This window comes from Pan troglodytes, chromosome 11 (assembly GCF_028858775.2).
Source record: "Pan troglodytes isolate AG18354 chromosome 11, NHGRI_mPanTro3-v2.0_pri, whole genome shotgun sequence".
In the NCBI taxonomy this organism is placed as follows: domain Eukaryota; kingdom Metazoa; phylum Chordata; class Mammalia; order Primates; family Hominidae; genus Pan; species Pan troglodytes.
The window spans coordinates 35755856-35780323 of record NC_072409.2 but is presented as its reverse complement, the minus strand read 5'-3'; the positions used below and the strand labels follow the sequence as shown (position 1 = coordinate 35780323).

Here is a 24468-nt window from a genome sequence, read left to right as displayed (position 1 = left end):
CAGGTTTAATTTCTGAAACTTAATAGGATATGGCTCTAATTTTGCTAAGGAAAACAAGAAAAAAACTTTGTGAATTAATCAACACCTTTTGTCACACCTATGCAAATAAAATTGATCAAATAAAGTATAAAATTGATGATTTTTATATACAAAATTACAGAACAAACTTATGTCTGTTCTGTTAAATCTATGTTTTAGGGACAGAAACTTGAAAAGTAGAGAACGTGGGAACAAAACTAACACATTTTCTGCCAACATTAGGAATAAGTGTGAATAGCATATCCCTTGGTAGTAGGTGGATAGGGTGCACTTTACATTCTGAGATATTCCAAACATAACAGGTTTTTTTTTTTTTTTCAGCTCCCAAACTCAGTTGATTTCTGAGCCTTTCCTATCACGTTATTGACTCTCCAAGGAAAGTATTTTATCACTGACTTTTTAAATGCTGATATCTGATGACATATCACCTCCTTTGTAAATATAATAATGATCAGGTTTTGTTTTTGAGTTAGGGTTTTACTTGTTGCTCAGGCTGCGGTACAGTGGGATGATCACAGCTTACTGCAACCTCAAACTCCTGAGTTCAAGTGACCCTCCTGCCTTAGCCTTCTGAGTAGCTGGGATTATAGGAGTTTATCATCACTCCCAGCTCCCATAAGAATTTTTTTCAAACTTGAATAGACTAACAGCAAGCTTTATAATTTTGGTAATAATGTGTTTTTTAAAACATTGAAACACATCTTGTGTTTTCTATTTCATTGTTTAGTCCTTCTAAGTCTGACAATCTTGCATTTCTTGAAAACAAACTTCTAAATTCTTTTTCTCTTAGTTATTTCTTCACTCAAAGCTAATCCGAGATTTTTCCCTGAGGTTTTTCAGAGGAGATGAAGCCGAGAATGTGTGAGTCCAGAAATAACTAATTTCATGTTTCCAGCCTCATAGTTTTCACAGAATTGAGACAATTGCATTCAGTCCCAGATTCCTCACTTCCACTCTATTGATCCTTTAATATGATCCTATCTTCTTTTAACTTAAATTAGTTCAAATTTGTTTTGTCTTTTACAACTTAGAGTATGCTTACTAATCAAACAATATAGTATATTCACAAGCCTATGAAATGTTCAGAGGGTCAAAAAGCAGTGGTAGAGAGAGGGTCTGAAGAAGCTAGTTGGATCTTGTGGTCACTGGATGAAGTAACAAAACTAAACCAATTTTACTAAGGATGAGGGTTGTCACTAAAGACCCACATGTAATTATTATTTAAATAGAAGCTTCATAGTTAATATGATCAACTTCTATTTCCCTTTGTAAATTCAGCATGGCAACTGTCAATCTATCCTATTATGAGACACATACTGTTAAAAACACAGTTCTGAGTCAAGTGATTGATTTTTAGATATAATTTTATTTTGTGACAGTCCTGGATAGAGAGATACAAGATTTTGCCTGATTGGATTACTTTCCACCTGATGGGGTTTTTTTGTTTGTTTGTTTTGAAGTGATGATTTAGCTGCATACCTGGGCATTCAAGTCCAGTTTCCAATCTTCTCTTGACAACAGCTTCATATTATATTTAGGAATCTCAGACTGATGTCCCCAACATGTGTGCTAATTGCACATGTTTTGCAACTCTCACTGTATTGTATGATTTGCATTAAGGTTCATTAGTCTCCTCTACACTTTGACTTGGTCCTAAATTAGCCATTAAACGTAGCTGACTGCCTTAACTACTGTCATTATCGATTTGCCTCTCTTATTTTTACTAGATTGATATTCACTATGTTTAATTGGCCTAAGTTTTTTTCTTCTCATTAAATCAATTCTCCTAGTTGTTCATAACAGTGAGGCATATGGGAAACAAAATTCCAATATGTTTCTTTTGTCTTAAGCTCACTTTAGTCAGATCTTACCTGGGGAGAATTTCCAGCTGTTATATACAGCTTTAAAAGGTAAGGATATTTATCTAACAGTTGAGGAGAATAGCAATTTGGGAAATACATCAATGATTGACATGGGTAAAAGAGAGAAAACATAATACCTTTAAATTCATTAAAAATATAGTCTTTATTGTTTTTTCATGTTAGTGAAAATAAATTCATTTTAGAATAGAAATACCAGTACAGACCTCTTTTTCTGGCCATTTACATCCTAATAGAGTATTTCCCAACTTTCCAAATGTATTTATACTTTAAAATTTTATTATTGAATGTTTTTCTTTGCTGATATTTCATCTTTTAGAAGTAAGACAAAAACCAGTTAATTGTCTAAGTAGTTAGCTCTTAGATGCCTGTGTGGATCCACGGTTTTGTAATCCCCCTCCTCCTTAAAAAGAGAGAGGAGAATAGTAGGCACAGGTTAGCAGGGACGAAGAAAAGGTATCACAATTGGGAAGTCTCTGATTGTGGGAACAGATTAAATGAGTTTTGCCAACCTTACAATTTAAACTAGAACTCATAACTCTAAGCTCTTTGATCCACATGCCTTGAAGGAATGGTATTATTATGCATATCATTATACATAAAATGGTATCAGAATATTTGATGCTTCTTTGATGTAGGAATTCAGTTATACTGCAGTGAAGTTCCTACTGGAAAGCCAGAATAAATACTTAATGCTTTTCCTTTAGATATTGTTTTTATTAAGAAGATATTTTAATAGTCATCTTAAATAGCGACATGCCATTTTTCCTACTCTTTAGCTCTTTTTTTCTGAGTATCATATAGATTCAATAATTTTCATTCATACTTCTATGTGTGTCAGTTCATTAGAATTCTTATACTTAATCCTCACTTTTTCCAAATAATTTTTTTCAATCAAGACTTTATTAATAAAGTTCCACTGTGTCTACTTGACATGACCCTGTTAACTTTTGAAAGTTTCATTTTTTTCTCATCTGAGAAAACGTTGCAGGGTCATCTAGATTTTTTTCTATTCCCAGACCTAGAATCAGCCACTTTCTCAAGGAATCCAGGTTCCTTGAGAACATCCTTTCAGTGATGATTGTGTTACAGAGTGTCTTCTGTAGTTTGGAAGTGTTGTAATTTCTGCCTTGTAAAATCACTGTTTGCTGTGTAGTTCATAGCTATTATATCATACAAAATGTCCTCTCAAACTTTTAAATTTCTTTTTGTGGGTCTAATTCTACCTTTAGTGATCCAAATATCATGATCTTGTCTTCATTCTGATTTTCATTTGTCTGACATATCTTTGCCCATCTTTTTATGCATATTATTTCTGAGTTTTTTGCTTTAGATATGTCTCCTATATTTAACATACAGTTAAATTTGACTTTGTAATTCATTCAAATTTTTTTTTTCCTGTTAAGTCAATTTACATTTCTTGATATGACTTAAAAGTTGGTTTTAAATTCTGTCATATTATTTTCTTATTTTTAATGTATGGATTTGCAAATAAAAAGTAAATCTAAAATAATGTATGTAAATTTAAAACACATTCTCTATGTCATATGTCATATCTTTTCTTTATTGTTTGCTTGTATTTCTAAATATGAGACCATTTATATATTTGTTATCATGGCTACTTTTATCCTAATATTATATGTATGTATCCTAATGTCTATATATAATATTACTTATATCCTAACATATATTTTATCCTAATATCATATAATGTATCCTAACAATATACTCACCTCCCATACATACACACACATACACTCACAAATAAACACAAACATTTAACCGATTTTTGCCATATCTCTTGGTTACCTATTATGATCAACATTTTCTTACTACATCTTGCTCCTTTCTCTCTGCTTGTTTTCTCCTGATTCTGTGTAGCAAATAATAGTTTGATGCTATTTTATTGAATATGATTACTCCTATTAATTTGTCAGTTTAAAATGTTGTATTTATTCTCGCATACTACCTAAAGGAACTAATAAACTTATTTTTCATGTTTCCTCTCTATTCTCTTATTTTTATCCCCTCTAATTCTTAACCACTTATCCATATGACATTTGCACTTATTTAGTTTTAATTGTCTGACTACAGATTATTTTATCTTACTATGTAATAATCATGTTTTATGATAATAGCCACAGGGTTTTCTTTTTCCTTTTTAATCCTTATGATTTACATTTCTTTGGCCTAATTTAAAGAACACCAGTAGAGCTTTGAAAGAAAAAAGGCAGGGGAGAGGGTGGGAGAATTTTAGGTATTGTCTAGTTCCTGATCTCATAGCGATACAGGAGATAGAAATAAATTATTTTGGCAGATAGTGAAAGTAAAAGAGTCCTTGGCAATGCTTCCCTTCTAACTAAAAGCAGCTCGAGCACTTTTTTTTTTTTTTTTTTCTCCTAACAAAGAGCAGCCTGAAAAATGGAAATGCGAACATAGAGAAGCCGGAAGCTTGCATGAGGGAATGCGGCAGCTGCGCCAATAGAAAAGAGCTACCTGGTGGCCAGGCATGTCCAACATGGAGGCTCCATCTTCCCTTTTTTGTTACCACGTGTACAGTAAAGGAATGGGCAACATGGTACCAGCCAGGCAGCGAACCCATCTGCATAATAAAAGTGTAGGCTGGGGGAGGCCAGAAATTCATGCCCTATGCAAATGGCACACCTAGTCCTAACCAGTATTTCGCTCCTCATGCAAAGAACACACCTGATCTGACCAATCTTGCACGCCCCATGTAAACCAGACACCGCCTCCTCAAGCTTATCTCTAAAACCCCCTGCATTTCACCCCGAAACCGAAACCGGCAACCCGTTCAGGACCCCTCTCTCTGCAGGAGGGAGTTCTTTTCTTTCTTTTGCCTATTAAACTTCCACTCTTTACCTTACTCTTGTGTGTCCACGTCCTTTTTTTCCATGGTTGTGGAACACTGAACCTCAGGTATCACTCCAGACAACGAGGCCATTTCAATAGGAAAAAGTTTCAATAAATGACTATTAAACGTGATCTATTTTTAAATTTTAGTCATTGCCATTTTTACTTCTAGAATTTTTATTTGATGCTCTTTTTAATAACAGCTTTTAGATATAATTCACATACCACAAATTTATCCTTTTAAACTGTACAATACAGTGTACATATTTTCAAGGTTCATTTTTGTTTCAGTATGTATCAACAATTCCTTCTTTTTTATTGTTGAATAATATTTCACTGTTTGGATATATCACATTATATTTATTTAACAGTTAGTGGACATTTGGAACATTTTCACTTTTCAGCATTATGCATAATGCTGTTATAAACATTTGTGTGCAAGTTCTTCTTTGAATATATATTTTCAGTACTCTTGGATATATACCTCAGACTGCAACTGCTGAGTAGTATGCTTACTGTATTTTTAACATTGTGAAGAACTGCAAAACTCTTTTCCAAAATGGCTGTTAACATGTTACTATGCCACTAGTAATGACACATAGTTTAATATTTCTTTTTTTTTGGAGACAGTCTCACTCTGTTGCCCAGGCTGGAGTGCAGTGGTGCTATCTCGGCTCACTGCAACCTCTGCCTCTTGGGTTGAAGCAGTTGTCCTGCCTCAGCCTCCCAAGTATCTGGGACTATAGGCACACACCATCACACACGGCTAATTTTTTGTATTTTAGTAGAGACAGAGTTTCAGCACGTTTCCCAGGCTGGTCTTGAACCCCTGAGCTCAGGCAATTTGCCTGCCTCAGCCTCCCAAAGTGCTAGGATTATAGGCATGAGCCACTGCTCCAAACCTAATACTTCTATATCCTTTCCACAACATGTTATTTTCTATATAGTCATTGATTTTAGCTATCCAATTGGATATGAAATGATACCTCAATATGATTTTAGTTTGCATTTCCCTAATGACTAATGATTTGCATTTCCCATGTGTTTATTGGCCATTTGTTTGTCTACTTTGAAAAATACTTCTATGTAAATGCTTTGCCCTTTTACAATTGGACTATCTGTCTTAAACTTTGAGTTGTAAGTGGTCTTTTATGTCCTGCATACAAGTTCTTTATTGAAGATATTAATTGCAAATATTTTCTCCCATTTCTTAGATTGTCTATTTCTAAGAATAGATGTAATTCTAAAAATTAATAGATTTTATTTCTTAAAGTTAGATTTACAGAAAAAATTTTTAAAAGTACAGAATTCCCTCTCCCTGGTTTATAGTTTCTCCTACTGTTCATGTCTTACATTGGTATGGCTCATTTGTGGAAATTAATGATACAAAAGTGATATATCATTATTAACCAAAGTCCATTGTTTACACTAGAGTTCACTCTGAGTTGTGTAGTTCTGTGGGTTTTGCCAAATGCATTGTGTCATGTTGCATTAAAGTGTTCCTGGGATTTTGGTTTTACTCAGATGTGGTGAGGGCAGCAGATCCGTAGATGATTGCTATTAAAAAGATAGTTTATTACAGTTCCCAAGAGGAAGGTAAGCAAGGTATGGTCACAGGGGAGAACACCAAACTCAGTTGCAGGCAGAGAGGGAAAGCTAGGCAAACTAATTGAAAGTCTTATGATTTTTGTGGGAAGAAATGGGGGAGGCAGTGTAAACAGGATAATGAAGTTTAAGATTGGATAGTTTAAATAATTTCACCAGTATCTCGGGTATAAGGGATGCCTCTAGGTGTCTGATGCCTAGGGAAGGGATCTGATGTCAAGGAAGGGAACTAGTGTCACAAGTGTAATAGCCCAATAAAGCTAGTGGGTGGGGAGTATGGACTCTGAATTGGTTAGTTTGCATATGAAGCACAGGCACACAGGAGAATTCCTTACTCTCTCCAGGAATCTGTTAACCCTAAGAGGAGCAGTACTGTCCTAGTCAACAAGACCCCAGGTGTCAAAATATCCGACTCAAAAACTAGAAAACATGGTTAATATACATGTATCTACCATGACAGTATCATACAGAATCGAATCCTTTCATTATCCTAAAAATCCTGTGTTTCACCTATTTATCTCTTTTTCTCCCCTCAAGCTCTAGCAATCACTGACCTTGTAATTGTCCATATTGTTTTGTCAGAGGCTTTTACACCAGAACAACTCCATCTTGAAAAGGAGCTGGGTGAAATGAGGCTGAGACCTACTGTGCTGCATTCCCAGACGGGTAAGGTATTCTAAATCACAGGATGAGACAGGAGGCTGGCACAAGATACAGGTCATAAAGACATTGCTGATAAAACAGTTTGCAGTAAAGAAGTCAGCCCAAACCAAGATGGCCACAGGAGTGACCATCACTGCTACATTTCCAAGTATGCAGCCTTTTCAGGTTGGCTTTTTCCACAAAGCAATATACATTTAAAGTACCTCATTGTATTTTCATGGCTTGGTAGCTCATTTTTGTATTGCTCAATTATATTCCATTTCATAGGTGTATCAAAGTTTATTGATCCCTTCACCTATTGAACTGCTATAAACCTTCATGTGCAGGTTTTTGTGTGGACATCAGTTTTCAACTCATGATGGGTAAAACAATGAGAACCAATGGTGCATCACATGATGATGTGCTTAGCTTTGTAAGAAACTGGCAACTTAACGTGGCTGTACCATTTTGCATTCCCATCAGTAATGAATTAGAATGTCTGTAGCTTCAATCCTCTTCAGTATTTGGTATTATAGTGTTTTTGGATTTTAGATGTTCTAGTACTTGTTTAGGTATCTCATTTTTAAAATCTGTAATTCCATAAATGACATATGAAGTTGAATGTCTTTCATATGCTTATTTGCCAACTGTCTACTTTCTTTGGTGATGTGTCTTTTCACATGTTTTACAGATTTTTTAACTGGCTTAAATATACAGTTTGATAGAAGAAATAAAACTTAGTTTAGTGGGGTGACTATAGATTCTAATTATCTATTATATAATTCAAAATTGCTAGAGGAAATAATTTGAGTAGTTCTAGCATAAAGAAAAAACAAATATTTATGGTAATAGATATCCCAAAGTACAAAGATTTGAGCTTTAAAACTTATATAAATGTATTGTCACATGTAGCCCAAAACTATGTACATCTCTTATGCATCAGTTTTTAAAAAATCACGCTTTTGCTGGGCATGTACACAGCCCTGAACATGTGTGCAGTATTCTACATTCTCAGGAGTAAATCAGAGCTTTACAAAGCTTTCTATGGAAATCTTATTCTCCTACTACTTCTTTCAAGTGTTTCAGCTAGCATCTTGTTAGCAACAGCTGTTGTAGCCACCTCAAGCAGGTTTAATATTAAACAGTTGTCATTGATTGTTTTCTACAAATGCACTGAAGACAGGACTGTTTGCATAAAGGAAACTCTAAGGTCAAATAAAAACAATCTGTGAGAATAAGGCATTTTCAGAGAGCTGCCAACAGGTGAATAGTGATAATTATCTGAGAGACGATTTAAATACATTCTGCTCCTCCAATGACTAGCAGGCTGCTGTTTTCCAAAACCACCATTGTTATAAAGTTTTTGTTCTTTTGTTTTTTATGGCTACTGCAGAACTGGGGACAGGTGATTTTAGGGTAAGTTAAACATCACAAAGCTTTCTAATCTTACCAGGATTCAGCCATTTTATTTTTAATATCGCTTTTTTTGGATTGTTGTAAATCTTTAATTTGAAATTCTGGAAAAGTCAGTTTTTACTCTTTTTTTTTTTCAATATTCTCTTTTTTTTTCATGGAGAAGCAGACTTTAACAAGTCCTTATTCTTTCATTCCAGATATTTTTTCTTGTTGATTGCTTTCTATAGAATCCAATTTTCTCGTAAGATTTTTCATGTTCTTATCTATGTCCTCCTTGATTTCATATTTTGAACATAATTATAAGTTATTTAAAATCTTTTTTACTATTCCAATATATGGATTACCCATTGTCTTTTTATTTCTTTTTCATTCATATGATCTTCTTTTTGCAATATCTAGCATTTTTTGAGTGATATACCATTGCATATCCAAAATTATACAGTATCTAGATAATACTGTCTTCCCCTGGAGGTGATATACTCTTTCTTGTTCTAGAACAATAAAGTGTTGCTGAATCACTTCTATCTAATTAGAGACAAAGTTAGTTTAGGCCTGGGTTCTGTCTACCTTTTAATCACCTGTTTATGAGACATAGCCCTCCACATTCTTTTCTGATTTTGGTTCACTACTGTCAACCTGGAATGATTAAAACAAAATCATAATCCAGGTTTAAAGAATTTATTCAAGAGAAGAGCTGGGGATGCCCATCAGGAAAAAACATACTCCAGAGAAATGGGATCAGTGATCTAAAGTTAAAAGTCAAGGTCTTGCTTATATAGGCAGAAAACAAAAATATTTAGTAGGATTATACATTTTCTATCCTTGGCTGGTTTATGAAATATAACAATTTAATAAGTTACAGTTTGTCTTATTTTCCCTGCAGCTTGCTTTTTTTTTTAATTTGAAAGATTGTATTTAACATTTCATCTTAAGACGAGGTGATATTCATGAAATCATTGTGTAAGTTGGGTAAAATGAAAGATAATATATAATGAAGATCAACAGTGAAGGGGGAAGGAGTCTTCCCTGGCACCCTTTAGTCATTTACAACATTTTCCAAAATAATGTAGGTAAGGAAAAAGGCTAATTCATAATTAGAGAGACAAAGGTTACAACTGCCTAGGTTACAGATACTTGTCAGGTGACTCAGGCCCCATAATCATACTTTGTTAAGGCTCAAAATAATTTAATGTTCCAACAGCATAGATTTTGAATTACTTATTTTCACATTACCAACCTTCCCCACTTTCTTGAAACATGGACATTTATTTGTAAGGGAAAACTTAAATTTTCATTCTATACACCATTCTTTTTTGTCTCTATGAAACAAATGGAAAATATTCCCAGGAGCAATGTAGCTTCACGATTTCAGCATACCTCTTTGATGTTCTCACTTCTTCAAAACCTTTGCCTCTGTGTTCCTCATTTCATGAGCTTTCTAATGCCTTAAAATAGACTTTTGTTTTATATTTTATAAATCCAAAATTGTTATGTTTGCAGCAGTGTTTTCAGCATTTTATGTGGAAGATCATATGTAGATGCAGCAGTTCTAATTTATTTTTTTCTAGCCAATCATAATGATTAGATGTTCTAAAGACAATCATAAGTATGAGAATTCAATACAGAGAAGAAGGGGCGGGGGAATCTTTAGATCTGAGAATAGGTTTTATATTCACTTTCCCCAGCTCTCCAATGGATGCCCCCCAACCTTCTCTCTTTCTCATAAATGCTTAGAGTAATGCCCATTATTTCCATTTATTCTTTTATTCTGGAAAAGTGTTTCTGGGTTCTGCTTATATTTGTTATTCTCAGATTTTTCCTGCCACTCGACCAACAAATTTTGTGTAGCATCTGCTAGTTTGAGGTTGTTTAGTTTATAAGTTTAGTTTATTTAATCTTCTGACGTATTTTAAAGAAAAATATAGGCCTCATGTCATTTCACCCATACAATACCAACAATCATCTTTGGAAAGCAAGGGCAGCATTTATTCCATTAAAATAAAGTGTGACATATTATAAAGTGTTGTTATTGAGAAGATTTTTGTTTGAATAGTGCACGCACACATACATATTATACATGTGATGGTTAATACTGAGTGTCGACTTGATTGGATTGAGTGATACAAAGTATTAATCCTGAGTGTGTCTGTGTGGGTGTTGCCAAAAGAGATTAACATTTGAGTCAGTGGGCTGGGGAAGGCAGATCCACCCTTAATCTGGTGGGTACAATCTAATCAGCTTCCAGCAAATATAAACCAGGCAGAAAAACGTGAAAAGGAGAGACAGGCCTAGCCTCCCAGCCTACGTCTTTCTCCCATGCTGGATGCTTCCTGCCCTGGAATATCAGACTCCAAGTTCTTAGACTTGGACTGGCTCTCCTTGCTCCTCAGCTTGCAGACAACCTATTATAGGACCTATTGATCATGTAAGTTAATACTTAATAAATTCCTATATATATATATATATTAGTTCTGTCCTTCTAAGAGAAACCTGACTAATACAATACACACAATTTCTACTTTACATTTTTCCCACAAAATATCACATTTTTCACTGATGTCTGCATTAGAAGCTTTATTCCCTTATTGAGTTATGTTATTTCTTCATATTCTATATTGATTGTGAAGCATATGATAGATATTTCATTTTTATAAAGGATTAATTGCAAATTAAGGTATATTTAAGTCTTAATAATATCAAACTTATACTTTACAATTTCACTGCTTTTGTATGTGATCTCATATATCTAATTTTCCTTGGTTTCTCTTTTAGTTTGTTTTTTTTTGTCCTAAACTGACATATTTAATATTTATTATCTTTCTCTGATTCAAAGAATTTGTTTTCAAAATGCTAATGAAAAGGTGTGGTTTACATCAGTAAATTGTTCTGTTAGGAAAAATCCATCCTGTGAAAAATGTAATGAGAAAAAGTAGAGTAATCCTATAAAAACTGAAAAACATTATGATACACACAAGAACACACACATGCATGCACATATATCTGAGAAAATTTAATATAGACTGGAACTAGATAACAAGAAGTATAAATATTTATATTTTAGATATAAAAATGACTGGTTATATACAAAATAATGTTCTTATATTGCAGATAACTTACTTACAAAATTCATTTTAATTAAAACCAGGAATTAGAATAATAGTAAAATATTTCATGCTAGAATTTTAGATTATTTTGGTCAGTTTTATTTATTCTCATTTTTGTTTTGTTTCTTATTTTTACATATGCCATTAAATGGAGGAAAGTATAACACAGTGCTGCAGTATCTTCAGGTAATTGTTTCAAAATTGGTTCTAGTGAATTAACGAAAGTATTCAAAATATTGAGAAACCTGTCATTATTTACTAATTCTATTTGGAATAACCTAGACAGCAATAAATCAAGCAAAATGTGCAGAACTTCACAAAATGATTAACTCATTCTCTTCAATGAATTATATCACTCTTTTTGTGTACAGATTTTCCAGCATCAAATTAAATTTTAAAATAACTACACTGGTTATGAGATTGGTAAACATGCATTCTAAGGCATAGCTGTGCTATTTTCTGGCAATGTTCTCTTTGATAAATTCCTTAAATATTCAATCATTATTTATTTAATTGTAAAATAAACATACAGAACACTTGCTATTTCAACACATAACACTATTTGACTAGGTAGGTTATTTTATTTAATTCTCTCAATATTGTAAGAAGCAAGGCATTGATAGCTTAATTTTATACATAATAAGATACCAAGAGTAACTCATTGTATGTGTGTGTGCACATGTAAATTTTTGATATAATTTTAGACTTATAGAAAAGTTACAAAAATAGTGTATATAAATCATATATCCTTTATCCAGAGCCACCAATTATAAAGTTTCCCATTTATCATTATTCTCTTTTTTCTGTTTTCTCTCTTCTCTCACTTTCTTCCTCACTCTAAGAGTATATGATTTTGTGTATATATTTTAAAATCATTTGAGTGTAAGTTAGGAACATAGTACTCATTTATTCCTTAGTACTTCACTATGTATTTACTAAGATTGAGGTTTTTCTATTATATACCACAATATAACTATCAAAATCAAGATATTTAATATAAATGCCATGCTATTATCCATATTAGATCCTGTATACAAATTTATTTTATTGTTCCAATATTGTGTTTTAAATTTCTTCTGTTTTTCCAATCCTGGAGCTAATCCAGAATCACTTACTGCATTTACCTGTTATCTTTCTGAGGCATCTATTATATAAAACAGTTCCTCAGATCTTCCTTTTCTTTTATTGTGGAACATATTATAATTGAAAACAATAATTATATATGACATGGCAAATGTCAGGATAGCTGTTGTTGGTAAAATGGTTTGTTATAATTAAATGAGATGCTACATGTAGGAAGCATTCAGTGAAACAATATATCAAAAATAGTCTATAAATTTATTCTAACAGTATGTGTGATATACTAAAAAATTAACTAACTAAAAATTAACTAAAAGCATTGACTATTTGGAAAGATATCCATTTAAATGGTTGAAATTATTTTAAAGAATAATTTCTATCTTTACATTATCATTGATACATCATATTCAAAGTTGTGTTTAGATGTAATTAAAAGAGTAATCATCTGATTGACTAACCAACTAATATCATTAATTTTTCATCTCTTTGCCTTTAGTTTTTCTGTTTCTTTGAAGTTATGTTTGTCTTGAAATATGGTTTCTAATCACTTTTTGTAAAGTATCAATTCCATTGTGTCTTAGCTATGCGAAGTTGTTCAAGTTGCAATTTCCATTTTTATTCGTCACTTATTTAAATTGAGTCTAAGTGATAGTTCCTTTCCCCACGAGGAAGCAAATAGTAAATATACAAATGGCATTCAAAATATTTGTTTAATTATTTATGAATTGCACCATTGGTTGTAAATTAAGATCAGATACTTAAGATGCACACATGCATGAGTTAAAATCAAGTTACTAACCGTTTGCCTTATGGCAATTTGAGTCTCTTGAAATCCCCATTTCCTTAGATGTAAAATAGAAATGACAGTAGTATCTATCTTATAGAGCTTTGGAGATATTTAACTAAAGTAATGAACTTACAATGATTAGCCTGGTGTCTCACAAATGGAAAGGGTTCAGTTGGATATTCCTATAGGCCATATATTTATGTTTTTTTCTCTGTGAACTTCAGAGGATAGTTCGAAATAATTTTTTTAAACACTTAGAGTTGTGTAATAAGGAAATATATTGCCTGTGAATGCTCTACGTTGAAAATAATCAGATTCTGTAAGAGGTACTAAACAGTCTATTTCTCCAGTCAGGCTAAGCCCTCTAAGCTTTCTATTAAGACATTTTTAACATTAGATTTTATGATGCTAAGACTTTATGTTCAATATCTGAAGACTAGCTAGAGATCATTTTAAGAGAATTTTCTTATCATAAAGTAGGCCCATTGAAATTTTTAATACCGATTAATATTAAATTTTATAAGACTTTAGAATATTCTTCAGGGACTTTTTTTTTTGTTTTTATTGTTATGCTTCACTCTTCTGGAATGTGAGCAGCATATATTAAATGAGGACACAAGAAAAGTATCTTGATAGCTTTAATGATCTGGTCAGATTAATATTTATTATATGTTATAGTAAGCAATATTTAATTATGATAAAATAATAATCATTATAACGGATGAAATGTAGTGAGCACATACTATTTGTTAAGCACTATTGGTAATTTAACATATTTCACTTATCCTTATAACAATTTTATGATAATATGGGGAGTTTTATTATCATAATTTTATTACAGAGAAATATTAATTATATATAGATTATATTATCTCCCAAGTCAAATTAGTAATGAATTAGAAAGCATTCAAACCCAGATCAGCTGACACTATATAAACCACTCTTTTCTTCCTATACTAGATTTTCAAAAGTTTGCCCTATCAGTGGATTGTCTAAACAACAATATTGCATTGTCAAAAATTTTGAACCTATTACCCTTTTACATCACAATGGTAAAATATCTTTGGCAGCCATCAACAGAAATCAGATAAAATTAAATATAAGGAAATGTATTATCTCACAACACTAGAAGTCCAACGATAAGCTTCAAGGTTGAATTAATTCTAAAGAATTTATTTTGGTTTACTTCTCTATGATTTTTCCTCTATCCTCAGGCTAGTAGTCAGAGAAATGTCTCATACTTCTGAACAAGATTCAAAAACAGATTAACAAAAAGTATATAGCATCTCTTCCTGGAGAGCTATTAGCAATTAAAATAATCACAAAGACCTCAGGAAACTGTTACATTTCATTAAATCCCATGCCCATTTATAAATGAATGTCTATCTAAAGGCAATATCATGCAATCATTGACTTAGTTCTATGACTCAAACAAGAAAGATAAGATGACTATGATCAGCTTAGGCTACCAGAGCACACAGGATGCCGGAACCTACTTACAACACGAAGTGAAAGAGGTGGAAGGAACTTTGTGGGGAGAAGACCTATGTTCGCTAGAAATCTTTTTGATATTTACCACACATATCAACATAATAAATGTTCTGAGAGCTCCTAAATTAAAGAAACCCATTTAATTTCAAACATCTAAATATTTTCCAAAATTATATGACTGTGGTTGTTTCACAAGGTAGTTATTAGCATAGCAGAATACAAAAATGTCCATTGCAAAATTTGGAGATATTTTGTTCGAACTTAATAATTATCAAAATAAATTATAGGAAATAAAAATTGCTTCCTAGCATGCACACACAGTCATACGACAGCATAAACTGCAAATCTGTGGCTAAAAGGTTTACAAGTTATTTATCATTTGATTTTGACATACAACGGAATTTGTACTGTGACTGAAATATATCTGAGCAATGTTCTGACTAAAACTGGATGAAATTACAAAGATTTAAGTATGGTCAATGAAGAACTTGCAAACAAAACCTGCAAAAGTAATTTAAAATTATCCGTCATTAAATCTGTTGAAATTCATCATTTCAAGTAATATCCCTTGATTTGCTTTCTTTTATATATGTGTTTGCCATTGTAATTCAAGACTTTTACTCAAAAATTGTAGAAAGAAATTCTACTCAGTATGTCTTCCACACATCATCTAAAATCTGTCAAAAAAATCTAGGAATAGTAGTGTCTGAACTTGTGATGACTTGAATGTAGAAAATGTGTCAGAGTCACACAGCACTTTTGCTTATGTTATCTGATATGATACTCGCAGTAACCTTATAAAGTAGCTACTATTGTCATCATTTTTGCACTTAAGGAATATTAAGCTGCATTACTTTCATTTTCCAAATTAAAAAGTAATTATAAAAATCAAGCTAATGAAGACCTATAAAATCAGGTCATGTAAGTTTTAGATAAAGGACTAATACAATTCTGCGAACAGAAACAAAAGTAATATTTAACACTTGGCCACAGTTTGTCAACAACCTACATAATTAAAATGAAACCTCTTCTGAAACTCAGGACCTTAGCATACCTGATACCTTTTACCTGGGATGCTGATAATTTTTTATAGCATTTATATTTAACAATGGCAGTGATTAAAATAAAAAGATACAATGACAGTGACTATTGATCATATACTGTGTGCTAGGTGCCTTATGCACATTACACATTCTTCTCACAATAACCCTGAAGGGTTGGAATCATTATCTATGCAATGACAACTCAGAATCAAATAATTTAGAAATTTATTTAAATCCTTAGACTCACAGTGAAGATGTAAAACTCATTTCAAATGTTTGAAAAACACTCAAAATAAATCTTTGCTCTAGAATAGTAGTCAATTTATAAATTACCAAATAATCTGACTTCTAAACTTTGATTAATTATCAATAGCAACAATTTAAAAGAGTTAATTTAAAGAAAATACCTCATTTTTCCATGTGGTTTTGTTACAGTGGGTAGCTGCAGACATGAGCTGGGCAAGAGAGGCCTCTTCCTAACAGGAATGTCAGGTGACCATTAGATGATGGTCAGGCGGTTGTTAACTGTCTCTCTAAAATAATAATCAGTCACAGCTGGTGCAAGGGAACGGCAGTCTCCCAACAGATAGAAAACATCTGAAACTGGTGATCAGCAGCTTCCTGATAAGATCTCAGGAGTTGGGCAAATGGGCTCAAGCATACACATTAAGAGGCAAAATAGCAGAAATTAACTGATATATGACTTCCTAGGGACATTCAACTGGTAAGGGAAGTACTCCTCAAGTGAGCAAGCGTACAATTTCAGTTAAACACAGTGCGCCTATTACCTCTGCAAGCACTAGCAGCCACTGGGCATGTGGACAGCCCACACCAAGAGAAGAATCGGGGAGAAGGAACACAAGACCCAAGAAGTGTGCCTACATATATTAATAAAACCCCAAGTCAGAAGGTCAAACCACGCACTTGATGTCTCAAGTCTCCCACTTGGCCCTCTTACAGGTATACTTTACTTCCTTTCCTTCCTGCTCTAAAGCTTTTTAATAAACGTTCACTCCTGCTCTTCTTCTGCCTTATGTCCCTCAGTCAAATTCTTTCTTCTGAGGAGGCAAGAATTGAGGTTGTTATAGACTTGTAAAGATTTGCCGCAGGTAACCTAACTTTGGTGCCACGTGGCTCAGGTTATGCCATTAACAGTTTGAACACAGATATGGTAACTAGGGTTTCTCAACTTTAGGACTATTGACATTTTGAAGCAGATAACTTTTTTGTGTGTATGACTGCACTGAGTGATACCTATTGTAGAAAAAAAGAATGATAATTAAACAGTGTAGGCTAAAAAAGTGTGAGGGGGAAAAGGAGGGAAAGAAAAATGATTAAAGAACAGAGATTTTATTTGAGGAAAAATAGGATATACTTTGGTAAGGAGCAATGAGACTCAAAAACTGATTGGATCATTTCCATGAATTTAAGTAAACTCAGCTGACCCTCTTTGCCAGTAAAAGTCAAGAGTATGAATGAGGCGCCTTCAGGTTTTGATATGCATTGGTATTCTAAAGATACTTTACATAAACTCCAATTCCAGAGTCCAAATGTCAGAAATCCTAATTAAGTCTGCCATTCTAATACCACCAGCAGAACTCCAGGTGATTCACTGGTTAGAAATACAAACGCTCTGACAGGAGTCCATGTGAATACAGCCAGTCCTCATTTAACATCATCAACAGGTTCTTGGAAACTGACTTTTAGCAAAAAGACATAATGAAACGAATTTTGTCATAGGTTAATTGATATAAACAAGAGCTAGGTTTCTATGACATATTTCTGGTCACTAAAACATTGCCAGACTTATATGTAAAGACCAAAACACTTCTAATATTAAACATTGAAATATGAGCTCCACATACATTTAAGAAAGATTAATAAAAACAAGTACAATTATTATTTACCCAATTATTCTGGTTCTGGGTGGCCACTGGCTGGGGCCTATTTGGGCATGCAGGGTGAAAGGTGAGAGCCAGCCCTGGACAGGACGCCATCCCATTGCAGGGTGCACTCACACACACACCCACACGACATACACACTACAGCTGGGACAATTTAGGCATACCAATTAGCCTAATGTGCATATTTTTGGGATGTGGGAGGAATTGGGAGTACCCGGTGACAACCCACGCAGGTGTGGGCAGAATGCACAAATCACATACAGAGAGTGGTGCCAGAGGGGGATATATTTTTTTAATTGCTATTATAACAAAACAACATTGAACAAAACAACATTTGAGAATCCATTATGTTTGGGTTTTAGATATCAAGATTATTTCCAGGTGGTGGTATCTTGTAAATAGGAACAACTGTTGAAAGATCCAGGTACAAATACTTAGACTACCAATTATGGGGAAATACACAACTTAGAAATCACTGGGAAAACCTCCTCTTACAGATGAGAGAACTAACGTGAAATTTCAGAATGAGTGCTTTAAGTTCTTCTGACACAGAAACCACCTTGAGGGAAGGTAGAAAGATTCTTCATAACTCTCCCACTGCACATAGCCCAGCTCAACAGTTGTGGCACAAAAGTTCACCTGGAAGTGTATAGCTATTCTCCCTAAACAGTATTGCTATTTTCAAACAGGTAGTATATAAATACAAAAACATAATGGTCTGCGTGCAATTACAGTTCCAACATCTCATTGTATAAGGAATTAGGAAAGGAGGTATCATTGGATAATGGGACTAGAAAATTTGACTTGAATTTACTTTCTTAATAAGAAGAGGATATTGTTTTTATTTCCATTATTTTATTGGAATGGTTTGAGAGAGATGATGGAGATTATTGGGAAGGTAAAGATCATCTCTAAAATACCATCTGTATTACTCCGTTTTCACACTGCTAATAAAGACATACCCGAGACTGGGGAGAAAACAGATTTAATGGACTCACCGTTTCACGTGGCTCAGGAGGCTGCACAATCGTGGCAGAAGGCTAGGAGGAGCAAGTCACATCCTATATGGCGGCAGGGAAGGGAGAATGAGAGCCAAACGAAAGGGGTTTCCCCTTATAAAACCATCAGATCTCATGAGACTTATTCACTACCACGAGAACAGTGTGGGGGAAACCGCCCCCATGATTCAATTATCTCTCACCAGGTCTTTCCTACAACACATGGTAATTATGGGAGCTACAATTCAAGATGAGATTTGGGTGGGAACACAGCTAAAACATATCACCATCTATCAGTCTGAGTCCTCCAAAAAGCAGACACCAGGATAGAAATGGATATAAAAGAGATTTATTGGTAAAACATTCGTGAATGATAAATGGGAGGAAGCAAGAGGAAGCAAGAAGAGCTTTAGCCTTTGACGCATGTCCGAGCTCTGTGAGGAGAAAAGAGGAGCAAAGGAAGATTGGGCAGGAAGAGTCTCAGAATGTTCCATCTAAGCCGTATTTTCTTTCACTGGGAAGAAGTGCTTTGATATTCTAGTAACTTTTAAACATTGATTAGTGAAATTGTTTTCAATTTTCCTTGACATTAATGTGTACTTTTAATATTCCTTAAATAAACAGCTAATTGTGTAAAACAATTTATATTTTTAAAAATACTATTTTGTTCTCAAAATTTATAGCTCTGCAGGTATTTTACATATTGAACTTCCTCCTTATTCTCCCTACAGTTTTATTTAGAATCTATTTGTTTAATATACCACAGCAAAATGCATTTGTCATGTGTGGCTTGTGTAAAATAGGCATTTCATTCTATTTTCAATGTGGCTGCTTTCTAGAACAATGACAAAAAACGTAAATGGATACATGTATGTTGATGTGTTGCATTGTATATTATATATAAATATATGTAATATAAAATATATGACTATATATAATATATGACATAACAAATATTATATTGTTATATATAACAATATATAACATATACACTATATAACATAATATATAATATTATATATAATGTAGAAAAATATGTAGTACATATAAATATATATATTATATATAAACACATTTTTTTATATACAATATATATATTATATATAAACACATTTTTTATATACATATATTTTGTTGGTTGGTAAAATTTTGGGGGGGAATATGGTTTTATGCTATTTTATTTTATTTTTATTTATTTATTTTGAGACGGAGTTTCGCTTGTTGCCCAAGCTGTAGTACAATGGCCAGTCTTGGCTGACTGTAACCCCCGCCTCCGGGGTTCAAGCGATTCTCCTGCCTCGGCCTCCCGAGTAGCTGGGATTACAGGACTGCGCCACCATGCCCAGCTAATTTTTTGTATGTTTAGTAGAAACAGGGTTTCACCATATTAGCCAGGTTGGTCTCGAACTCCTGACCTCAGATGATCTGCCTGCCTTGGCCTACCAAAGTGCTGGGATTACAGGCATGAACTGCCATGCCCAGCCTATGCTATTTTAATAAACTAATCATGGTTTTGTGTGAACTAAGTATGAAACCATAAGCATGTATTTTACACTGCCTTGCAATAGATTGCATTTTGAAGATTTCTGCTATTTTCAGAATAAATAATGAAAATAGCTGCATATTAGAGTTGAAATTAAACCTTGTAGAGCGGTTTTCCATATATCATATTTTTGAAGTGTTCATTTACAAACATATTTTTCTGATAATAATATAGACCCCAAATTAATATTTTATTGTTTGCTAATTTATCTAAAGCAAAGTCAATAAACACTGGCTTTTTAAAAATGCGGCATGCAAGCCATTTTACTACTATTAGAGAATTCCCTCTTGTATATAAATCTTGAAAATTTCAATGAAGACAACTATGTCTGTTTTCAGTATGGCAGCTAAAAGAAACTAGGGTTTCTAGATTTGCTACCTCCTATTCAGAGCTCAAGAATGTGAACTTGACATGGCCAATCAAATGCTCTTACCTGGATTTTTGGATATGGAATGAGTGATGGGGTGGTTAGAATTTATTCATGGTAGTAAGAACAGTGATGTTCAGAGTTATTGACAAGGTCCTACAGCTTGTGTACTGTGAATACTAGACTCTCATTAATAAAACGTAATTTTACTTTATTTTTATTTTCACTCTATTGATTTACTAAGATTAATATCCTATTACTAATTAAGTATTCAGTATTCTTTTAAATAAATCTCTCATTTTTTGCTTAATGCTTTCAGTTTTTCTTTCTGTTGCAGACCACCAAGGATTCAGACCGATACCAATGATGCAATAAAGACAATGAACCCTCCAGGAAAAAAAGAGAAATATGGGTTTAGTCACCAAGGAAGAAGGCAGTAAATAGCTTTGAACACTCACATTTACACTCTAATATATCTGTGTAAAGGATATGAAGGATATAAATAATTTAGAAATTGTGGGGGAAGTAGGTGTATCTCTAATATTGAATAAAAAGAAGATAAATGACCAGATCAAATACCTATGTTGACTTCTATTAACACACTGTAAAGATTTCCTCACATGTTTTAACTATAGGGCTGAGATAGTTAAGAACAAACCTTTAACTTTGAGAGAGGTATTGCCAAATTGTAATTTCGGAAGAATTAAAATCCTTCCCTGCTGCCATAAACAAAAGTCAGATAAAGCTAGGTAAGGAAAATTTGAAGAAACTTAACTGTTGGAATTTGGACAACTGGAGTTTCCTCATGCCCTATCCAATACTGAGCCTTCCTTGTTCACTGAAGTCCCTTCACTTTTGTGTATTGAGACTCTTCCTTCCCTGCTTAAAAATGTTGCTATTTTCTTGCCTCAGGGAATTTTGTTGCAAAAACAATACTGTTTCACTTATACTTCTTTCGCTGTTTTCACAATTATAAATAGTCTGGTCCAAGTACATCCTAAAGAGCACAAAGAAAATAAACAAATGAACAAACAGAAAAAAAACTAAGTCTTCCTCATTTAAAAAATAATATCAATTATCCAGTTGCATGTAAGATATGAAAATTCTCTATCAATGTTAGAGGACAATTATTATAGTTGCACCAGTTATAGATTTCAATTTATATTGAACTATTTAGTAGATTGTTTAGTTCTTATAGTACACATGTAAACAAAAGGTTTCCTCAAAGGTGACCCACATTGAAAAATGTGAAGTCTTCAGATTTCGTTTCCACAGTATAGAAAGAGAAGTTTAAATATTTTGGAAGTTAAAACTAAATGAATTCAGCTAGTGTGTTAAGCTGATGCAATACCTTCTTAAAATGCACAAGGTCACAAGAAATAACTCCAGGCTGGAGTGGACAACCAGAATCTTTGAAAATTACTTTAATCACAATGTGAAATGCTACAGTTGAAATGAGTGAGTGCTCTAATTTCAATTGAATAGTAATAGACATTGGGTGATTTTTTGTTGTAGAGTGATACTTTGTTACAAAGGCCATGTGACTAAAGTGACCACCTGGACATAGGAATAGTCTAAAAATCATGACCTGATCTAGAAATATCTTGGATGATGAAGAATTACCGTATATTTTGTACTAGATTCAATCCTGCACCTTGTCCCCAGATCTTCATATTTGGCTTTATTATAGTTTGTACTCTTTCTATAATCATGAGACCATGTTGTCTCTGCATCTGCTGTATTCAGACTGAAGCACCTATGATAATGGATCCGCGTCTCTCATATGACTTGCTGGTATACCCTAGAGATCCTGGCTATTCAACTGACAGTTCTGGGCACCTCAATTCTTGATCTAGGCCTTTCCTTTTTATATGGCTAGATAGGACACCACAGCTCTCTGCCTAAAAGTCATCCAGGCACAACCAAAAATGAGGGGGAGTTAAAGCTCCATAGGAGTTTATTTGATCAATGAGAGACTAAAATCAGTGAAAAAAATTATTCCCCTCTTCTCCCACAGTGGGCTATTCTCTGATTTAGTATGTATGAGTTCTTGAAAGATATACTATGACTTTAAATAGTCAGTTGAACATTTCAGCTGTCAACTGTAATGTAAACCTTGCATCATCTCTCCTGATTTTCCTATTATATTCTCTTTGTCCTTTTTCCCTACTACTTAGAATAATACTCCTAATAAAGTAATAATATACAAACCTTCTGTGTCAGACTTGGCTTTCTATGGCGCGGTTTAGACAGATGCATCTATAATTAGGATGAGATCATATCCAACAGTCCTCAAAATGTCTGGATATTCCTCTTTCATTGGTTATAGAAAATATAAGGACCCCATTGTTGGTGGGAAGTTGTAGATAATAACATAGGTCATACAGTGGTATCCAATTATTAAAGTTGTCTTCTTTGGTTAATTGAAATGCAGTATAGATGGAACGTTATGCTAAGTGAAATAAGCCAGGTGCAGAAAGACAAACATCATATGTTCTCGTTTTATGTAGGATCTAAAAATCAAAACAATTAAACTCATGTATGTAGACAGTAGAAGGATGGTTATCAGAGGCTAGGAAGGGTAATGGGGGATAAGGGGGAGGTGGGGATGATAAATGGGTAAAAAAATTAGAAAGAACAGATAAGACCTACTATCTGATAGCATAACAGGGTGACTGTAGTCAATAATAACTTAATTGTACATTTTTAAATAACTTAAAGAGTATAATTGGTTTCTTTGTAACTCAAATGATAAACGTTTGAAGGGAAAAATACCCCCATTCTCCATGGTGTGCTTATTTCACTTTGCACGCCTGTATGAAAATATCTCATGTACCTCATAAATATGTACACCTACTATGTACCCACAAAAGTTAAAAGTTAAAAAAAGAGAAATACAGTGGTGATAATGTTACATGGTACTGAGGAAATAATACTTGCCAGATTAGGATAGTCTTAATTCTTTTAAGCCTGTTAAGAACCTTGAAAAATATAATATAGTCAGGAAAGCCAACTACCAATGCAAAACACAGAGAAACCTGGCCTGAAATTTAGGACCAGTTTCTAATTTTGATATTATGTCTAAAACAACACTCAGTGATGAATAATTGTCGAGACCTGCGCAACAGAATGGTGACATTTGAATGGGTAAACCTGAGGACGTTTATCCTCCAGATTTCACTATTAAATCTCCAGAATGAAAGAAGCAATGACTTTCCACTTTCCGGAGAAGACCAGCCACTCTTTTCTGGAGACCATGCTGTGAGCTCACCTGAGGTAGGCCCCTCACCATGTAAAGCTGATTTTCCTTAAGATCTGCTCTCACTACCCTCATACTTCTAGGCTGCTTATGAAGGACAGCTCTATGCACAGCCTAATTAAGTACCAAATAAATTGTAGGAACCAGTGGAACAAGTATGAAAGTGGATCTTGAGAGTTTTGCTGGTGAGGACAAAAGACCGAATATGGAAAACTCAACTCTTTTTGAAAAGAGAGTCTAATCTAATAGGTTGTCATAATGGGTCCTTAGAACTTCCATATGCCTTTAGTAAATTAAATGGAATTTGAGAATACACCACCTGATTATGTTTTGCAGATGGCTCAGAGAAAATTGGTTTAATTAAGGTAATAACTAATGTACTGGTGAAGATGATATAAACCTTTGAAAAGATCAATAGTGGCTTTCCTCCATAGGCCAA

General features: G+C 33.6%; 1 long non-coding RNA gene across 1 annotated transcript in view; it reads left to right on the top strand.

Annotated features, from left to right (window-relative positions):
• LOC112204429 (uncharacterized) overlaps nt 1-21383 on the top strand; it is a 110579-nt gene extending 89196 nt beyond the window's left edge. The window contains exons 4-5 of the long non-coding RNA XR_002938079.2: nt 6978-7061; nt 21108-21383. This is a non-coding gene — a long non-coding RNA (uncharacterized LOC112204429). The remainder of the gene's footprint in view (nt 1-6977; nt 7062-21107) is intronic.
• The last annotated feature ends 3085 nt before the right edge of the window (nt 21384-24468 follow it).